Here is a 20,324-nt window from a genome sequence, read left to right on the forward strand (position 1 = left end):
TTGCTCTCTGTGGCGAGACTTTTTAACGGGGAGATCGGCTCGCATTTGCACCTTGAAGTTGGGAACCACAGAAAACCAACTTCAGCCGACCACCACTGTGGGGTTCGAACCCGGATCCTCGCATCACGAGTCCGGCACTATAACCACTCGACCACCACAGCGGCAATTTATCGCTTTCTGGGGCAGGTCGGAGTCGAACCTGGTTCACTCTCGGATTGTCCCTATGTATCTCACGCCATGCCTTTACCGATCGCGCAATCACAACAGTGGAAAACAACCTACAAATTTGTATATGTATTGCTTCTGAAACGCATTGGGATCAACGAGGGTGACGAGCCATCTATTTTTCAAAATAGTATACATATTACGGTAAATATAGTGAATCGGGTTATTATGCATACTCACCAATCATCTTGGTAAGTTTGATAAATTCATCACTGTTACCGAAGATTATGCATAATACCCAAGCCTGATTGGTAAATTTGATAAATACTGAAAACATGAACACTGTAAATACAGGGTGTTCTGTTAATGGACAGACAAACTCACAGGGTTGTTAGTAGGCATCAGGAGGAACAAAAATTGCAATGGAACATGGTGTCGCAAACCACGTTGACAGGGTGAAAATCGCGAAACGTGCATGCAGGCTCTGAGTCCAGTGGAGACTAAAGGTGGATGTCAATTGATCACCGAATGCGTTCGTGGGTTCGCTCACCATATCTGACGTAAGCAGCGTCGCGAAACGCATGCGCTGGGGTAGGATCACGCGATGCGGACGACGTAAATTATCGCTATTGCGGTAGTAAGCACGTGCTGCAGTTAGATTGGACGCGCGGGACCCGTTGCTTGGCCTCCACGGTCACCGGATCTCAATCCGTGTGACTTTTTCCTATGGGGTCACCTTAAATCACTCGTTTATGCGACGCCTGTGGACACACCGGATGATCTCATAGCGCGGATTGTCGTTGCTGCAGCAGACATCAAAAGCATACCTGGTATCTTCGAGCGCGCGTCCGGGAATCGTTTTTTACGTCGTTGTAGACTGTGCGACTTCGTCAGACGACTTGACGACTGTCTGACATCAGCAAGCCGCCACTTCCAACAACTCTTGTAATAATTAATCAAATAAACCTTTTTGTATTATATTATTGCACTTTTTGTTGTTCCAGCGTGACGTCGAAACCTGCGTGCGTTTTTCGCGATTTTCACCCTCTCAACGTGGTTTGCGACACCATTGCAATTTTTGTTCCTCTTGATGCCTACTAACAACCCTCTGAGTTTCTCGGTCTCCATTAACATACTATATATGGCATCCATATTTGTTATGGGCATCTTGCTATTTCTTTTTAGCCCATTGCAGACACGTGTCAGCTTTGAAATTCCCTTGAAGGCAAAGCGCATGTAAATCTCTTCAAGCGCATTGAAGGCAAAGCGCATGTAAATCTCTTCAAGCGCATTGAAGGCAAAGCGCATTTAAATCTCTTCAAGCGCATTGAAGGCAAAGCGCATTTAAATCTCTTCAAGCGCATTGAAAGCGCACGTAAAGTCCATAGATGCGTATTTTGATGCGAATGCTTAATAGATGCGGAATTTTGTAAAAATTTATGACAATTGTGCAAATACTTGAAAAATTTCAGTAAAAAAAAGACAAATTTCAAACCTAGCGGAAGCGCGAAACATTTGCACATTTAGCCCATTGCAGACACGTGTCAGCTTTGGAAGTCCATTGAAGGCAAAGCGCATGTAAATCTCTTCAAGCGCATCGCAAGCGCACGTAAAGTCCATAGATGCGTTTTTTGATGCGAATGCGTAATAGATGCGAAATTTTGTGAAAATTTATGACAATTACGCAAATACTTGAAATTTCAGTAAAAAAAACAAAACAAATTTGAAACCTAGCGGAAGCGCTAAACATGAACGATGACAAAAATTAGATCAAACGTGCACAGATAAACGTAACAGCTCGAAAAATAAATGTATCCGTGCCAATCATACACACACACACAAGCCGGCATTGTTCGCAAATGACGAGGAAAAAAAATGCAAACATCACACGACAGGTGAAAGCATCCAACATGCATACCACCACCAACACTTGTGTATTCAGTACTCAAGTATGCAACTTGCATGCACATCAATCATCAATCACATAGAAAAGAAAAAAAAGAATGGGAACATTTGTCTATATATATATATGTATGAGAATTAAACAGCCATAACGGTACCTCTCTAGTCAATACCAATCCTGAGGTCGATGGAATGAGAATTTAGGTGACCCAAACCAGGAAGTGTCCATGGTATATTTACACGATGGTCGCAGAGCTTGAATGGAAACAAAATTTAGCTCTATGTAGAAAATGAAAAAAAAGAAACAATTCTTTCTCTCTCTCTCTCTTCAGTTGTTTCTCTATATTTTTCTTTCCTCTTCAAATCCTCTTTCAATAACTATTCCTTTTTTGCTATTCCCCTTACGTAATGACGCCATTTTGTTTTTTTTCGATCTCTTTTCAGAGAGGAAAAAAAGCTCATTTCAAACGAACTGTGAACATGGCCATTTTCGGACAATGGCTCTCGAAATATGACTGACCAGAGAACGTTTATTTATTCCGAGCGATATTTCCTCATAGTCAGGCCATTATTGGCGGGGGAAAAGAATGTCGAATTTTCCATTAATAATGAAAGGGGGGGGGGATGATTTATGGGAAATGACTGCATTTTTTGATTGAAATATGGTTATTAATTTGGTAATTTCGGTCGTATATTTGACTAGTTTGAGGAAATATAACTGTATAGTGTTGTTTAGGTGGGTGGGGGTTGTACACGCACGTCTTTATTTGGAGGCTGGTTGTACATTTGTGAGTTTCCCCATGATGTAATTATGGAGTCTACTTGTCACAAATAGGCTATTTTGTTTACAAATTCGCGATGCTTGGCGAGAAATGTCTGGATATTCGATCTCGTCTTATTGAATCTGATCATCCAGTAAAGTTCTGAAGTTCGTTGCGTACTTGGTATCTATATGAACACCGAACTCCATTCCAAGTAATGCTTTGCTTACTTGCTTTGTCAAGTATCTAAAGCTTTTGTCTTGATATCCATGAATTTCGGATATCCAAGAACTTTTGGGTAGTTTCCAAGAAACTACGTATACTATTGGAAACGTGCGCGTTTTCCAATCCTTTGCATGTCTGGTATCCAAGAATTTTGTCGTCATATCCAAGAGCTTCGATCGTGTTTTCGAAGAACTTCAGTCATGTTGTCAAAGATCTCAAGTTTTGTTATCAAAGAATTGTAGTCTTGAAGAATTGTAGGCTTGTTATGAAGACCTCAAGTCTTGTTATGAAAGAATTGTAGTCTTGTTATGAAAGAATTGTAGTCTTGTTATGAAAGAATTGTAGTCTTGTTATGAAAGAATTGTAGTCTTGTTATGAAAGAATTGTAGTCTTGTTATGAAAGAATTGTAGTCTTGTTATGAAAGAATTGTAGTCTTGTTATCAAAGACCTTAAGTCTTGTTATCAAAGACCTTAAGTCTTGTTATCAAAGACCTTAAGTCTTGTTATCAAAGAATTGTAGTCTTGTTATCAAAGAATTGTAGTCTTGTTATCAAAGAATTGTAGTCTTGTTATCAAAGAATTGTAGTCTTGTTATCAAAGAATTGTAGTCTTGTTATCAAAGAATTGTAGTCTTGTTATCAAAGAATTGTAGTCTTGTTATCAAAGAATTGTAGTCTTGTTATCAAAGAATTGTAGTCATGTTATCAAAGGTCTGAAGTTGGTTTCCTGCGGTTCCCGAGGCGCAAATGCGAGCCGATCTCCCCACTAAAAAGTCTCACCACAGAGAGCAACAGGCCTACAAAACGATAAATTATTCAATCATTACACTTCACTCATAGTTAGAAAAACTGGTGGAAGATGGTAACACTACACATAACAAGCATTATACAGAAACAAACTTTACGTCAGGTTTCACTACACGTACACGCACATTCCCGCATGTACCAATTCGTTAGAGGTTCCACAAAGGAATATGGATGAGGTGCATGTGTGGTTTAGTAGTAGTAGTAGTATCAAAGACCTTAAGTCTTTTTATCAATGACCTTAAGTCTTGTTATCAAAGACCTTAAGTCTTGTTATCAAAGAATTGTAGTCATGTTGTCACAGAATTGTGATCATGTTGTAAAAACTTCAGTCATGTTATCAAAGAAATTCAATCGTGTTTCGTGTTATTCAAGTTCTATTAGGTATCGCAGAATTTCTGCCGCGTTATTTTCACTTAAGTCACGATATCCAAGAGCTTTAGGGTAAAGTGTTATCAAACTTTTGTTGTGTGATATCAAAGAACATTAGTTGCGTCACTCTCTGGTATCACAGAACTTTCGTCGTGTTATCAAAAAACTGTGAGTCGTGTTGTCCAAGTACTGTCGGGTATATACGAACTTCTTGTTTTGTCTTCTTTTGTCATGTTATCCGAAAACTTCTGCCGCGGTATCCAAGAACATCAGTCGTGTTATCCACGCATTTTCTTGAGTGTTGTAAAGAACTTTAGTCTTGACATCAAAGAACTTTTTTCTTCATACTTAAGTACTGTCTGGCATCCAAGACTTTTTGTTTTAATATTCAGAAACTTTCCGTTGTCTCAAAACATTTGCCTTGACATCCAAGTACTGCACATGTTCAAGAAATTTTGCCTCGATATCCCAGAACTCCACCTTGATGTACGAATACCGTCCAGTGTCGAAGAACTTCTGTCTCGAGTGTGTGCTTCGTGCGCTATGGCTTGGTATGCAAGTACACATAACGTTTGGTCTTGTGAGAATCCTGTACACCTCATTAGAATTTTTAGGAGTTCCGTTAATTGAATCCATGCGCAAGGTCATCTTGTGGAGCGATTGAGCTGCGGTAAGCGTTCGGTTTTCTTCATTACAGTGTGAGTCACTCCATCGTCCGAAAGTATCATTTCTTTTTCGACTGCATTTCATCACAGACAAATATAATTATTCGCTATTGTTACGGTCATTACGGTACCATAAATAATCTCTTCCATCAGATACCACAAAGATGGAAGGCGGAGAACTGCCGGTGTCAGAATCTTTAAAAAAAAAAAGAACAGAGTCATTCACAAAGATTTCCATTATGAGCATATTATCGCTACGGGACTCGTTATTAAGCATGGACGTCTCTCCTTACCAGACTGCTTTGCTTAAGAAAAGTCAAGGGCAGTGAACCAAAGTCCCTCGAATATATGGAAAGAAAAAAAAAAGCCATGGATAAGAATCGAAGACATCAAAATGGGTAGAAAAAGAGAGAGAAATCCATTAAGAAGTCACGACATGTCTCCTATGTACCCAACACGAAAAGTCGTCTCGAGACTGCCCAAGCATGTCCGAAGAAGCAAGGACTGGGTTCTTTTTTTATATTTTTCTTATGTAATATTTTTCAAGAATCTGAAGCCGGTCTTTTTCCAGAGCCAGAGCGCCTTCAGCAACAAAGGCAGGATGCCGGACAGCCACATTTAATAATGCTAGAAATATTCGGACGGTTGTTGTTCTTCTTCGCGATATCGTCACGCCACGCTTCGAGCGATAGATTATATAATACGACAGAGAGAGAGAAATTATTTTTCAAATCGTTGGCGATGATCAAAGAGTTTTATTTCTTAATAATAGGTTGTTAAGGTATCGAGATATCGGTCCCGCGTTTGGGAGGTAATGATAGTCTGTTTTAGTGCGAGCCTGTCGGGATATCTTCGTGTATATATAAGCCGGCCTGTTTGTTGTCACGCGATATGTTACGCGGTTGTTATGCATAAGAGCCGAAAATTTTAGTAAGTTTGATAAATTTCCCTAAATTTATCACTTTTACCGGCGATTATGCATAGTACCCAAACGTCGTTGGTAAATTAATTAAAAAAATTATTTGTTTGTACAATATTGTTGGAGCTACAGACATAAAAACTTGATAAATTTCAATTAAATTAATCACTTTGACCGGCGATTATGCATAGTAACCAAGCGTTGTTGGTAAAATTTATGAATTTCCCCAAATTTTAATCACTTTTAACGGCGATTATGCATAATAATCAAGCGTCGCGTAGTTGGTGAACATGATAAATCTTACTATATGATAATTCATACATGTATTTCATCATTATATCGGGGGTACTAACGTGGAATTCGTTAGTATTATATCGGGGTCCGACTCTATTCATCACGCACAAAAAATTCATTTGAATTTGTTTTTTTTCCATATTCATCAAATTCACCAATTACACTAGTGTAATATGCATAATCATAGATAAAGGCGATAAATTTCAAGAACAGGGCATCCATAATTAAAAGACCCTATTTAAAAGTAGCCTCCACACGAAACCAATCATGAAAAGTGTGAAATTTTGTGAAGGACTTTCATGAGGTGATGGGAATTTGCTTCAGTGGGGGGAAAAAAATAAGTTACACATGTTGCCACCAAGAGGGCATTTCCCTTTGAATACCTGGAGTAAACATGTAAATTTATGTGTTGTCACGCAGCAGCTGTTATAAAACCTGGAAACATCCGCGGAGATCTTGTTTCTCAATGTGTTTGCTGCTCGCAATGACGATAAGTTTACGAGATCATGCTTTCTTGGTCAAATTTGTTTTACCAAAACAGCAAATTCCGCAGTAACTGCTCTACGGAAACATCGGACTTGGAAGAGGATTCGAAAAAGTCCAATGAATGTTAAAAACCTTCGGAGTATGATAACGAAATTTGAAACCACAGGGATCGTTCGCTGTTCGTCCTGGAAGAGCAAGAAAACCCGTATCTATAGACGCAGTACAGGAATTTCCGCTTCAGGTGGAAGAGGACAGAGCTTCGAATTCTCGTGGTAGCACTAGTGTCAGGCGTGTAGCACAGGCTTTGGATAAGCCACGTTCAACTGTCCATAAGATCATACGGAATATCCTCCGATATTATCCGTACAAACTTTCACTTGAGCAGCGGTTGTTGCTTCTGCATGATTATGATGCTCGACTCCGGTTCTCACTGCAGTTTAAAGCTCGCGTTGAGGTTGATTCAGAATATCCTCTGGACAGACGAAGCGCATTTTCACTTGGATGGTGCAGTCAATACTGTGCTCAGAAATGCTGAATTTGGAACCAGAAAATCGGCACGCTATCTTAGATGTTCCGTTTCGTTCACCAAAAGTGACGGTATGGTGTGGAGTTACTGCATCGTTTATTCTCGGTCCCTACTTCTACGAGGAGGGCAGGTCCAGTGACTGAGCAGAACTCCTACGTTCTACAGGTCCAGTGACATGTTCGATCACCGGGGAGCGATATGCGTTGCTGTTACGGAACGAGGTTGTAAAATCCGCAAGAATGTCACGATTTCCCTTGCCCCTATAAATGTGGTGGGAAAAGATCTACGCCACAAGTAGAAAAGGCAAAAATAGAAGTAAATTATATGTAATCCCAGCCTTTTAGGCCGGGATTACATTATAAAAGTTTGATAAAAGTACTTTTATAAAAGTTGAAAAATGCCCCCAATAAGATTATTGGTTACATTATAGAAAATGCAACCGATGATCTCATTCGTAGTATTTTTCAAGTTTTATAAAAGGGCTTTTATCCAACTTTTATAGTGTAATCCTGGTTTGAGGCCGGTATTGCACTATAAAAGTTTGGATAAAGTCCTTTTATGAAACTTGAAAAATGCAGTCAATAAGGGCACCGGTTGCATTTTCTAGAATGTAACGGTAACCAATAACCTTATTGGTTAGATTTTTCTAGTTTTATAAAAGGGATTTTATCAAACTTTTATAGTGTAATCCCGGTTTTAGGCTGAGATTACACACTAAAAGTTTGACAAAATATATTTTACAAAACCTGAAAGAAAAAAACCAACCTATTCATTTACATTCGCTCAAACGTAAACGATACGCTTAATCGGCTGCATTTTTCGTTTTATTGAACAGTTTTTATCAAACGTGTTTACCGTTATCCCGGCCTAATGCCCTCTCGTGGTGAAATATTGGCAGCCTACGTAAAAGCCCGTGTCCGAAAATTCTCGTAAGGATATATTTATTGGATTGATATCTTCAGCTAACAATTTATAGATCCGAGTAGGCTTATCTCTGCCATCCAATAATATAAAGCACAGATCGATATCTAATCACATTAATAATAATCGGTGAAGACGTACTATATATCGCTAGAAGTTTCGTCCCGGGACATTAGCTTCGAAACATCGATGAATTATTCAAAAATACGCACGCGAATATTCAAAACTAATACCCTCAAATACTATTTATCATTTTAAATCATACGTTCAATTAAGAAAAACAACAAGATTTTCACACACTCACACACTTGAAGTTCAAACACCGTATTACAGAAATAAATCTGGGAAAAATATTCGAAGAGAATATATAAATACTGAGAGATTTCTTTCAGTTCCATTCCTATTCCACGAACATCATGATGATGACATTATTTTGCTTCTTCTTCCCCTCACCGGTGCACGCACCGGTGCACCTCTCAGTCATGTTCCATTCAAGATTCCATGTGTGTGTGTGTGTAATTCAGGAGAGTAGGCCTACATCAAGATATTCGGTCGAACGATTCGACTCGGCATGAGAAAAAAATCGCAACTCGAAATTCAGTAGCGTACTGCCTGGAAATATCCTCAACTAATCCTAAAGAGGGGACGGCTTTAGCTAGTGTTACATAGCCATAAAATTTCCAATAGGGTTCCCACAAACACCTGATGCCTTTTGGATTGTCGCTCAGTTACAATGGGAGGTAAAAAAAAAGGCCTAGAAACCTAATAGGAAACGGATGCGGTCAGAGGAAAAACAAAGCAGGCCGGAAAAACATTACAGTGGAACTTCGGTTAACGAGCAATTCGCATAACGAGCAAATATTTTGCGGGGTTTTTTTTCGCGTTATCACAACTGAGCTGATGGTTTTTTGCTTTCGCCCACGTACGTGTTATGGAATTGTGGGTAATATTCTTCCCTAAAGTCTCCGGTAAACGTGCCTCACTCGGAAAATTAACACACGTGCAATTGTGAATATTTACGATATGAAACTTAGCTGTGTCGTTGTAGCCATGCGTACATGCGCATAAAGTTTTCTTCAATTTCTGCTTGGAGAAAACTGTAGGCTGGTTTGTATTACTGAACGTGACTTTGAGGGGCGCTAGCTCATGAATAGGAGCCACTACTTGTAGAAGAGATTATGTGCTTGGGGAAGGGGGGTTATGGACTTGAGGTGCATGAGGATGGCATTCGATAACTAGTCGTGAAAAATGTCTAGGAGTTGACGGTAGATGAAGTGATGTATCTCTTTTGCACGCACCAGCAAGAGTTTATGGACGGCATCTCATCTGAGGAAGAGCGAAGTAAGAAGTTCCTCACATAAAATGAGAGTAGAGAGATGTGTAGAAGAATGTGGAATCTGTGCAAAACTGTAGAAAAGAACCACCCAAATAAAGCTGTAGCAGCAGTGCAATGAATCTGTCCAAAGAGCACTGCAATATTTCCTAGAAATCCTAATAAGGAGGCAAAAGCAATAGTGTCATTGAATAAGGCTCTTTTTGAAAGTCAGGCAAAAAGAATAAGTTTGCAAACAACAGTGAGTCTGTAAATCGGCCTAAACGATAGTCCTCTTCTCTCTCGTCGTTTAGAGTAAGTTAATAGTCAATAATGTTTGTAAACATTATCTCATTTTGTACGTTTGTTTATGGCGTTATTTATATTATGTATATTTTATTGTATTACATTTTATTATCGTTATTGTATTTAATTATCGATTGAATGCCGTTTTTTATCAGACATTTTTATATGAATGAATAATTGTGAAACGAATTACGCGAGTTTCCATTCCTTCCTATGGGAAAGTTTGATTCGAATAACGAGCTATTCGGATAACGAGCACGTTGGCGTAACGAATTACGCTCGTTAACCGAAGTTCTACTGAACTAAGAAGTCGGGGAAACAAAGGCCTAGAGTTTGGAAAACTTTTTCAGGGGCTCTCATCTCTTTTAAGTTTTTTTTCTTCTCCTTGTGAGTTTAAGCTTTCGATGCACAAAACTGCAGGGCTTGACTGATTGAAAAACAATTCAGGTACCGTGAGATAGACCGCTTTTTTTCTTAGCCCGAGATATCAAGGAAACAGTTATTTTCCGGATATTATGCTGCTGTGAACTCGGAAAGAAAAGTCACCACGTCTCCGCCGGGACTCGAACCCAGGCCCTCTTGCGTACCGGGCAAGCATGCTACCATCTACACCACTGGAGACATGACCCTGCCTTCCTTATTTCACGGTGGAGACGTGAGGACTTTTCTTTCCGAGTTCACCTAGGCATAATATCCAGAAAATAACTGTTTCCTTGAATTCAGGTACCGTCTTAAATTCTTAAGAACCAAGCATGTTTCTTTCTAGAGGGAGACGATCCTAAATATATATATATATATATTCAGTCAAACCTCTAGTTAATAAGTCACTCTTGAGCGACCAAAAATACGACCTCGTAAGCGGAGTATGCCATGGCCTTGCTGATTCATGTCTCTCTATTGATGCATTCATGCAGAAGAAACCAAATTTGAATTATTCAAACGAGTTCGGTCATGAAAATTGATTACTCGAGTTTTTATTAATCAATCACGTTTATTTGCTTCATATAATTACGCATTTGTACAACACAAAATATTACCTTTTTTCGCAAATTTTCCCGCGTGTTCATGAGAACCAAAGTATCGTCGTCTTGGATCTCAATAAGAAGATCGAAATTGGAATCTGTCTGTTGTGCTTTCCACACAGGCCCGATGCAAATTCTCTTGACAAGTCGATTGTTTCACATTTCTCCACTATAACGCTGCTTTGTCTTTTAAGGTGAAAAAAAAAACCCTTTGAATTTCTGCCATGGAAACTTTTCCAGCCGAAGTTGACCAAAAACCGCAACTCTTCAGGAAAAAATAACATTCCCGCTGAACCATTCCCAGATAAGAAGTCCTAATGCTGAAAGAATCTTGTTGAAGTCAACAAGCCTGCAGTGAAATGGGAGAGGGCGAGGAAATGGAGGCTTTTCAGTGGCTTCTGCTTGAATTGTTTATAGGTAGATTTTTGATGTGTAAAGGTCATGGTCCCCAACAAGGGGTGGGCTGACAAGGCTCCAGCCCTGGGGCCCGAGGACGATTTCCACCTTTTTTTTTTTTTTGCTTTTTCACGCTATAAATTCATCATAAAGGGGGCCCGTGAAAGTGTGGTCGTGGAGGGCCCGCAAAATATCCCAGCCTAGGAGCCCTGCTCTAGGATGTGAGGGCCATGGTAAAGGTAAACGTTGAACTTATCGTGTATATTGCACGAAGAGTTTTCGATTTGAATATTAATTTTCGAAAGGGTGCTTCACAAAAGTGACTCATTAAGAGGAGTGGATGAGGAGTTGAATAAGAACCCTATAGACGACAATTGGGATTTACAAAAAGTGAGCCGGTAAGGGGTCATTCATGTATTACGTCAGCATCGGGGAGGGGTTTCGGATTTGCTGACTTTTGATGACAAGGGGGAGGGGTTTGAAGGTTGCTTACGTCATCAACCACCCCTTTTTGAAGATATGAAATATTCTAAGCTGCTGACGAAATTTTGCTGACGGGGGGGGGGGGGGGGGGGTCAGTGTTTCGCTTTGACTTTTGCTGACAAGGGGGGGAGGGGGGGTCAAAAATGGCTGAAAATCTGCTTACGTAATACTTCAATGCCCCTAAGTGGAGTTACGCGCTAACGAGGTTATTCTCAATTTATCTAGGATTTGATAGCATTTACCATCGAGCCGACTTTCGCTCTGGCAAAGCGCATTCCTCGGTCACGTGCACGTGCCGCTGTGGTGGTCGAGTAGTTATAGTGACGGACTCTCATCGCGAGGATCCGGGTTCGAACCCCACCGTCGCCGCAGTGGTGGTCGGCTGAAGTTGGTCTTCTGCGGTTCCCAAGGCGCGAATGCGAGCCAATCTCTCCCGTTAAAAAGTCTCGACGCAAAGAGCAACAGGCCTACAACGGTATAATTATTCATTCATTGCACTTCAATCCCTATGAGTTTTATAAAAAAAACTCATAGTTTAAAAAATTGATCACAGTGGCAGAGCACTATACATAAGTACAACACAGAAACAAATTTCACGGAAGTGTATACGTACACACACATCCCAACATGTACCAATTCATTAGAAGTTCCGCAGGGGAATATGGCCGAGATGCATGTCCTAGTTTAGTAGTAGTGGTCACGTGATGTCAATAAGATTGTCCAGAACTTCAGACTAACTTCTGAATCGTTCAAATTGTGCAAAGTACTATTTTTATTTTTTTTTACTGCAACTGCGTTGATAGAAATGAAATGAAGGGAAACGCGCGTGTAAGTTTTGGAATTCTAGGGAAAGCTCATGTGAACTTCGGGAGCTCACAGGAGAGCACAAATTTTGAGTAGCCAGTGAATTGGAGCACAAGTTTCAGAAACTCAGGGAATGAGAGCACAGATATTTACTTTTGTGAGCCCGGGGGGAAAGCAAATTAAAACTTTGAAAACACGGGGAAGTAGATCACAAAATTTTGAAGCTCATGAGGGAAAGCCCATACTTTGAGTGTCGTAAGCCCGAGGAAGGGGCGCAATTTAAAATCCTGAAAGCCCGTGGAGTTGGGACGCAAATTTTTGATGCTCAGGGGAAGGAGAGGAAAAAATTTCTAATTTTGTAAGGCCGGGAAAAAAGGCGAGTTAAATTTTTTAAAGCCCGAAGAAGTAGAGCACAAATTTTTTTGAAGCTCAGGAAGGAAAGCCCATACTTTGAGTGTCGTAAGCCCACGGAGTTGGGACGCAAATTTTAGATGCGCAGGGTAGAAGAGCACATATTATAGGTTCGTTATAATCTCGTTTTAACGAACACTTTTCTAATCCCCCTAAATAAGTTTATATAGGAACAATGTAGGTAACCTAGAATTCCTTTATAACGAAATTTCGTTTTAACGAAGTGATTCCTCCGGTCTCTTGGCGTTCGTTATAACGGGATTCGACTGCATTACCGCAAAGTCTGTAGACAGCTCAGAACACGCCAACTTTAATAATCAAGACAACCCCATATTATAAGTGTAAGCTTTTTTTTCTATTCTGACCCCCATCGCCAATTGCCATTAATTATATCGTTGTTGGCATTATCACAGCACGTGCATGTCCATACTGAACTGGAAGAGGCTCATTTCCTATGTTCCAAACATGCCCGGAACACCCACGACCGGCTAGTCAAATGTTCCGGAACCCTTAGTGAATATTTCACGGTTGACCTGCAGAGTAATGTTTTCTCTATAGCGTCTGAATGGAACTAAAAAAGAACACTATTCTCATGATATGCGTAGTGGTATTTTTTCCCCCACTATGTCATTAAAAGAGAGCATTTATAGTTTTTAATAGTGTTTAGAAGTGACAGAGATTTTGCTCGTTGGTGAAGTAGAGCGAGTGACTGACTGGTTGACCGTACGGCAGAACTAGTTTACCATTTGTTGACTAGTCTTCAGTCTTTCAATTAGAAGATGTCTCAAAGAAATCAAAACTATCTTATATACAGCGTTCTTGACATTGGCCAGGTAACGCCCAGATGAGAAGACCTGTCTTAACGTGTAACGCCTAGTAGGTAATTATGGAAAAACGTAAATGAACGGAATTTCAGAGAATGGAATGTAACTGGAGCGGGAAATAATTTTTTTGTAATTATTTTGTGCATTTTTTGCCAAAGCAACTAATTTTGGTACATTCAAGGCTGCGTAGTGTTATTAACTAAATTCCATAGACCAGGTGTTTTTCTCTCTCTCTCTTCAAGTTGAGAGAGCCACGAACTGTGGACGAAAAGGAGAAAAGTTTGAAAATCCCTGGTCTGGTAGGGTGATCAAAACAACGCGTATTTTACGGGACAGTCCCGTATTTTGATGCCATGCATTTTTGTCTTTCTTTTACAAAAGTTCTTTTTTTACAAAATGTTTCCATGTTTCAACAAAGATTACATAATTTTTTAGTCTTTATTTGAATCAAGCCATGCGTCGTTGGTAAATTTAATAAATACTAGAAAGTTATCACTTTTGCCGGAAATTATGCATAATGCCCAAGCGTCGTTGGTAAACGTGATGTCATGCTAAATTCATCACGTTTGTTGGTTATCATTGGCGTACGCAAAGGGGGATTTTGGGGTTCTAAATCCCCCCCTCAAGCCAAGATTATAATGTTAGTTTGGTGGAAAAAACGTAACCCCCCGAGAAAATTCTGCTTACGCCTATGTTTGTTATTATACATAATTCTCATTTCGTAATGGTAAACAGGCCTATAATAAATCGGTTCCGTTGCCGTCATAAGATTTAGATGACCGATCATCATACCCCGATATAACGAAATCTAATCTAACAAATTCTTTGAATTGACGATTCTTATACTTTTATGTGTGTAAACAATCGCACCAACAAATTCTGCAATCGGTCCTCGATATAACGAACACTTTTATTTAACAAATTTTGCGATTGTACCGCGATATAATGAGCCCTCATTTAACAAATTTCACTTTGTTATCCGTATATAATGAACTTTCAGTCAACGAATTTTGCAGTCGTACCCCGATAACGAACTCAAATTTAATAAATTCTTTGATTTGAAGGTTATTTGACGAGGCAATGACATGAGGGGGGGGGGGGGACAGGGCCGTCTTAAGAACATCATGGGTCCCCGGGCCAAATGCTTTTTTCTGAGGCCCTACCTGACAAATTTTCGAAAATTTCAACCGGTTCTAATTTCTGTGAGGCCCCCTCTGCCCTTGAGGCCCCCGGGCCACGCCCGGGTGGGCCCATGCGTTAAGACGGCACTGGAGGTGGGGGGGGGGTTACTTTGGCAAGAGAAAGATGGGTGATGAAAAAGGGTAAACCTATTCACCTCATCTTTTTTCCCTTCACTCCATACATGAAAAAAGTTATCTGTTTTCACAATACACTAGAGCCCTGATTTAACGAATCGGTTAAAACCGATATTTTTTTTATTTGTTATGGGCGTCTGTTACATCCGGGTCCGACTATATATTTATCAAACATATTGGACTCATTTGGATATTTTTTTTCATCTTTATCAAATTCACCAATTACGAAAGGACATTATGCATAATAACCAGTAAAAAAGTGGTAAATTTCAAGTATTTATAAAATTAACCAGGTAAGCTTGGGTAGCATATAAATGTATAGGCCAATATATAATCACAGTGTGAAGTGATTATTTTTTTTTATAATTTATCAAATTTACCAACGTCACTTGGGTATTGCGCATAATCACCGGTATTATGCATATTCGCTGGTAAAAGTGATAAATTTATCAAACTCACCCAGGCGATTGGGAAGTATGCATAATAACCGATTTGTCTTATTTACCGTTAACAAATAGATTATAAGGGATTTTAACAATTATTCTCCTCGCCGTTGTTTTCCCCTCCGGGCATTGCGCCCATAGTAAGGGCACGCCTAAGAAAAATCAATCGACCATTAAAATGATGGATAATCGATCATTTTTAATGACCAATAAATAATTTCGTTATTGATGCTTGAGGGAATCTATAAAAAAAAAATCCTCATTTTTATAAATGATGATAATTATGATTTGGTCGACCAGATTTTAATGAGGCATATCTAGCGAATTCTGGTGAAAAATACTTTATTCTCACCAGGTAATCCATGCCATGACCAGCAGCGGTGCCCTAACGGCTAGGCCAAACGAGGCAGGTTGACCAGGTAGAACGGAGGGTCAAAATCATTGAAGGCTTTCATTTGATCTAAATTTTTTTTTTTTTCTGTTAATTCTAAAATTACTTCTTTCCCGAATTTAGGAATTTTTTTTTAAATTCTGAAATGATTAATCGTGATTAAATGACGAACCATTCACTGATTTCTATCTTCGATTCTAAACTTTCCATTGTTTATGAGTTTCAACAATTCTGAAATTTTTATTTCTCCCATTGATTATAATATAATAATTTCTCATCAATTTTGGGTTTTCAATGATTTCTATCACTGATTTCAATTCAATGATTTCTATCTTCAATTCAATGATTTCTATCTTCAATTCAATGATTTCTATCTTCAATTCAATGATTTCTATCTTCAATTCAATGATTTCTATCACTGATTTCAATTCAATGATTTCTATCACTGATTTCAATTCAATGATTTCTATCTTCAATTCAATGATTTCTATCTTCAATTCAATGATTTCTATCTTCAATTCAATGATTTCTATCTTCAATTCAATGATTTCTATCTTCAATTCAATGATTTCTATCTTCAATTCAATGATTTCTATCTTCAATTCAATGATTTCTATCACTGATTTCAATTCAATGATTTCTATCACTGATTTCAATTCAATGATTTCTATCACTGATTTCTATCACTGATTTCTATCACTGATTTCAATTCAATGATTTCTATCACTGATTTCTATCACTGATTTCTATCACTGATTTCTATCACTGATTTCAATTCAATGATTTCTATCTTCAATTCAATGATTTCTATCTTCAATTCAATGATTTCTATCTTCAATTCAATGATTTCTATCTTCAATTCAATGATTTCTATCTTCAATTCAGTGATTTCTGTCTTCAATTCAATGATTTCTATCGTTTATTTCAATTCAATGATTTCTATCCTTTATTTCAATTCAATGATTTCTATCCTTTATTTCAATTCAATGATTTCTATCCTTTATTTCAATTCAATGATTTCTATCCTTTATTTCAATTCAATGATTTCTATCCTTTATTTCAATTCAATGATTTCTATCCTTTATTTCAATTCAATGATTTCTATCCTTTATTTCAATTCAATGATTTCTATCCTTTATTTCAATTCAATGATTTCTATCCTTTATTTCAATTCAATGATTTCTATCTTCAGTTCAATGATTTCTGTCTTCAGTTCAATGATTTCTGTCTTCAATTCAATGATTTCTATCTTCAATTCAATGATTTCTATCTTCAATTCAATGATTTCTATCCTTTATTTCAATTCAATGATTTCTATCCTTTATTTCAATTCAATGATTTCTATCCTTTATTTCAATTCAATGATTTCTATCCTTTATTTCAATTCAATGATTTCTATCTTCAGTTCAATGATTTCTATCTTCAATTCAATGATTTCTGTCTTCAATTCAATGATTTCTATCCTTTATTTCAATTCAATGATTTCTATCCTTTATTTCAATTCAATGATTTCTATCCTTTATTTCAATTCAATGATTTCTATCCTTTATTTCAATTCAATGATTTCTATCCTTTATTTCAATTCAATGATTTCTATCCTTTATTTCAATTCAATGATTTCTATCCTTTATTTCAATTCAATGATTTCTATCCTTTATTTCAATTCAATGATTTCTATCTTCAGTTCAATGATTTCTGTCTTCAATTCAATGATTTCTATCTTCAATTCAATGATTTCTATCTTCAATTCAATGATTTCTATCTTCAATTCAATGATTTCTATCTTCAATTCAATGATTTCTATCCTTTATTTCAATTCAATGATTTCTATCCTTTATTTCAATTCAATGATTTCTATCCTTTATTTCAATTCAATGATTTCTATCCTTTATTTCAATTCAATGATTTCTATCCTTTATTTCAATTCAATGATTTCTATCCTTTATTTCAATTCAATGATTTCTATCCTTTATTTCAATTCAATGATTTCTATCTTCAGTTCAATGATTTCTATCTTCAATTCAATGATTTCTGTCTTCAATTCAATGATTTCTATCCTTTATTTCAATTCAATGATTTCTATCCTTTATTTCAATTCAATGATTTCTATCCTTTATTTCAATTCAATGATTTCTATCCTTTATTTCAATTCAATGATTTCTATCCTTTATTTCAATTCAATGATTTCTATCCTTTATTTCAATTCAATGATTTCTATCTTCAGTTCAATGATTTCTGTCTTCAATTCAATGATTTCTATCTTCAATTCAATGATTTCTATCTTCAATTCAATGATTTCTATCTTCAATTCAATGATTTCTATCCTTTATTTCAATTCAATGATTTCTATCCTTTATTTCAATTCAATGATTTCTATCCTTTATTTCAATTCAATGATTTCTATCCTTTATTTCAATTCAATGATTTCTATCCTTTATTTCAATTCAATGATTTCTATCCTTTATTTCAATTCAATGATTTCTATCTTCAGTTCAATGATTTCTATCTTCAATTCAATGATTTCTATCTTCAATTCAATGATTTCTATCTCCAATTCAACGGTTTCTATCGTTGATTTCAATTCAATAATTTGAAATCTGGCCTATGACTTCATATAGGCTACATATGTCGAGAAGCCAAAGTCGGCATCCAGAAGGAATTAATACATAAGTACAGAATTTACAGAAATGCTAAAAACCACCTAATGAAAGAAATAACTTTCATAATTGATGAAAATTTATAATTAATAAAAAATAGTTACAGAATTACTAATACAAATACAAATACAAATACAACGCCACAACAGGCAAATTGCCCAACGAGGTGGCTGACTTAAGAACACCATGGATCCCCGAGCCATTTTTTGGAGGCCCTACCTACTACTACTACACCCCACATGCACCCCGCCCACAACCCCCCCTCCCCGCGGAACCCCCCAACGAATCGGTACATGCGGGAATGTGCGTGTCCGTGTAGTGAAACCTGACGTGAAGTTTCGTTGTTTCTCTGTAATGCTTGTTATGTGTAGTGCTGCCATCTGCCACAAGTTTTTCAAACTATGAGTGAAGTGTTATGATTGAATGATTTATCGTTGTAGGACTGTTGCTCTCTGTGGCGAGACTTTTTAACGGGGAGATCGGCTCGCATTTGCGCCTTGAAGTTGGGAACCACAGAAAACCAACTTCAGCCGACCACCACTGTGGGGTTCGAACCCGGATCCTCGCATCGCGAGTCCGTCACTATAACCACTCGACCACCACAGCGGCCCACTCGACCACCACAGCGGCCCACTCGACCACCACAGCGGCAAAAAGGAATTAGTTAATTAACTAATGAAGGAAATTATTTGAAAATAAATAAAAAGTCAAATTTATATTAAAGAAATAATTTTTTATTTTGAAGTAAGTAAAAGTGTTCAATAAATTCGGGGGACCCTGTTTAATAACCGAGAATACCACTTTATGACATCTGAAACCTGAATGCTCCTGATGTCTATCACAAATTACGATTTTTTTCCCCCGTACATAATGCATTTCGTAGATCCCTTGAGAAAGTCTCTCGGAAAAGGAAATTTGAATCTGGTCAACTGAAAGAAACTGATCAAGAACTGAAGGGAAGTGCTTTTTCTCCGTCATACATTTGCTGTCAGAAGGTCATTGCAGAAGCAACTTCACATGGATATTGATCATAACGATTACGATATTTAGAGTTTAAATGTTTGTCAACAAGGAGGGGGGGGGGGGACACCTAGCCACCTACATGGTTTTGCAGCCTGATAACTCACAGGAAAAAATTAAGTTCGGTTATACCTTGGCTTCAGAATACGCTATCATCAACTCGCTATGTTGCTCACTCTGTTATAAACTCAGTCACCTGATCGCTCGCTCTGTCACGCACTCCATCACCAGCTCGCGCAATTACTCGCTAGGTCGCTCATTCCGCCACTAGCTCACCCACTAGATCCGTCGATCTATCCACTGGATCGCTCATCATAACACTCACGCAAATTAAAAAAAAAAAAAAAGCTTTAAAAGCATTGTAAAAACTTTCGAACGTGAAAAAAAAAAATTGATAACATTATCCGAAGAGTTCCGAAAACTACAAACGTATTTCTTCCCGCGTTGTGATGCGATCCGTTCCGTCCTTTGCGGAAAGTGATAGCAATACCCGAATCAATAACATCATCCGTGATTCTAATAAGCGGCGACGACCGTGGTAATAATGATGATGTTTCGGTCGCGCCACGTGCTCGTGACTTCGACCTCGAGTTCTTTTTTTTTTGTATAATAACGATGATCGGGCGCGTGAAACCAGATGCCGTGCTGGTACCAGCGTGTTATAGTTTCGAGGAAACTCGTTTCTTTTGATGTGTTCCCTAATTATAAACACGGCATGACTGTGAAATAACGCAAAAACAACCTCTTTCAATGCGAAAATTAACCTCAAACGCGCAAACCTCAATTCTAAGTACAGTATGTAGTAGTTCCCCAATCCATTCTTCGGCAGGAATAATAGTAATGTTATTTTTCATGGCTAATTTTATTGGACAGGCAAAGCCCGTCTAATTCGAGCCCTG

General features: G+C 38.0%; 1 protein-coding gene and 1 non-coding gene across 7 annotated transcripts in view; both read right to left on the bottom strand.

Moving 5' to 3' along the window:
- The window catches only part of LOC149079165 (RIMS-binding protein 2-like), a 215,799-nt gene that overhangs the window by 192,883 nt on the left and 2,592 nt on the right, over positions 1 to 20,324 (bottom strand). The gene's annotated exons all lie outside the window — the stretch shown is intronic.
- Positions 10,207 to 10,280, bottom strand: TRNAT-GGU (transfer RNA threonine (anticodon GGU)). Its single transcript has one exon. It is a non-coding gene; the product is annotated as a tRNA-Thr (tRNA).

Source organism: Pholcus phalangioides, unplaced genomic scaffold (genome assembly GCF_987345545.1).
Source record: "Pholcus phalangioides strain wild (caught in Gottingen) unplaced genomic scaffold, Ppha-v1.0 ptg000012l_1, whole genome shotgun sequence".
NCBI lineage: Eukaryota > Metazoa > Arthropoda > Arachnida > Araneae > Pholcidae > Pholcus > Pholcus phalangioides.